The sequence below is a fragment of the Hordeum vulgare genome, chromosome 7H, assembly GCF_904849725.1.
Source record: "Hordeum vulgare subsp. vulgare chromosome 7H, MorexV3_pseudomolecules_assembly, whole genome shotgun sequence".
NCBI lineage: Eukaryota > Viridiplantae > Streptophyta > Magnoliopsida > Poales > Poaceae > Hordeum > Hordeum vulgare.
The window spans coordinates 176,893,370-176,894,853 of NC_058524.1; the positions used below are offsets into that span (position 1 = coordinate 176,893,370).

The 1,484-nt window shown below is 46.2% G+C and overlaps 1 pseudogene; it reads left to right on the plus strand.

The window, feature by feature from the left end:
- The first annotated feature begins 682 nt into the window (after positions 1 to 682).
- On the plus strand, positions 683 to 824 carry LOC123414347 (annotated as a pseudogene).
- The last annotated feature ends 660 nt before the right edge of the window (positions 825 to 1,484 follow it).

Sequence of the window (1,484 nt, forward strand, 5' to 3'; positions counted from 1 at the left end):
GACCCTCGTTGATTTCCTTCACTATTCTGGCAGTAATCCAGATTAGCCTGAGTTAATATTCGAGACGGCCGATAGGTAATCCGAGGCCACTCTCATGTTATGTATGAGCAGACCTGTCGAAGCGGATAGGGCTTCTCTGCATGCCAAAGTTTCCAGAATGCTCGGGTCCGTCAGACTGTGGAAAACCACTACAGACGGTCCCACATAGCCATCATTTTCTTCACGGCCCACTGTGCTTGCTGCACCAATCTATGGGTTTATGTAGACCACACCGTCGACATTCACTTTGCCATCCACATCCTAGGGCGAGCTTGTACTGGTTGTGTCCTTGTTATGGCATGTGCGGGCAACAACATCGACACGTCAGCGAAATACCTGTTTATGAACATATGGGTCGACAAGGGGCTTTGGTGTTTCCTTCATGGATTAACTTCCTCCGCGTTGACCAAATTGCCCAAAGTGTGACAACAATCCTAGTTATCTTTGAACGTGAAACTGGGGATATGATACTGAAGGCACATGCCCTAGCATTGGGTTTTGCCGTGGCAAGCATGTGTTCCACTAACTCCGGTTCGTCCAAGGCCCATACGTAGCATGCCATGGTGCAGGTTATTAGTGAATGGGACCAGGAGTCATTAGCTCCACAGATTGCACAACACGACAAAGACAACACGACGAGGAGTCATTAGTGAATGGGGCAATGACAGAGCTAGTGAAGTTATATCGAAGCGCGTGAGTTGCTGGTTGAAAACTATTTCCAAACCCCCGCATTGGGCCCATTAAGAATTTCTAAAAGGGCTCATTTTCTTTGGGAGGGTAAAGCCATGTAAATTTAAATTACAAGACTTTATGTATTTTCGAATATTTTGGTTAAATGTATGTTATACTTGAAAAAATAGATATAAATGTTGTGCTTTAAGTTTCCATTACCACCGAACACCATTCAAAATACAAAGGTGCTAATTTTAGTGATGTCAAATCATATTTCTCTACTACTATAGTACACAATTTTTTGAATGTTTGAATATGCCTTCTTGTCTCACTTTTTTCCACCACTTCGAGATTGGAAGCATCTTTGGCCGTCAGCTTATTAGATCGAACGACCCGTGTCACCTGGATTCGCCACCCACTCACACCCGCCAAACCTGAAAATGAGACTCCCCTTCTAGAGAACTCCACAACTCACGGTAGCCTTCATCCTCTAGCAAATCAATTCCCGCTAACCTCCCACTTGTTTTTCATCTCAAACTGATTTTCCCTCTGGAATCTGGATGCTTCGTATCCAATTCCTCTAGCCCGTGTCTCACACACCACCATCTCCATTGGTCCATCCCCCTGTTCGGCAGCACCTCGGAATCAGCTCCACGTCCAGATTGCATCTCCAGCCGTCTAAAAAGCACCGACACGGCGACACGGACACGGCGACACGCATACGGGGACACGGGATACGGCTTTTTCCAAAAACAACCCATCTGGGACACGAC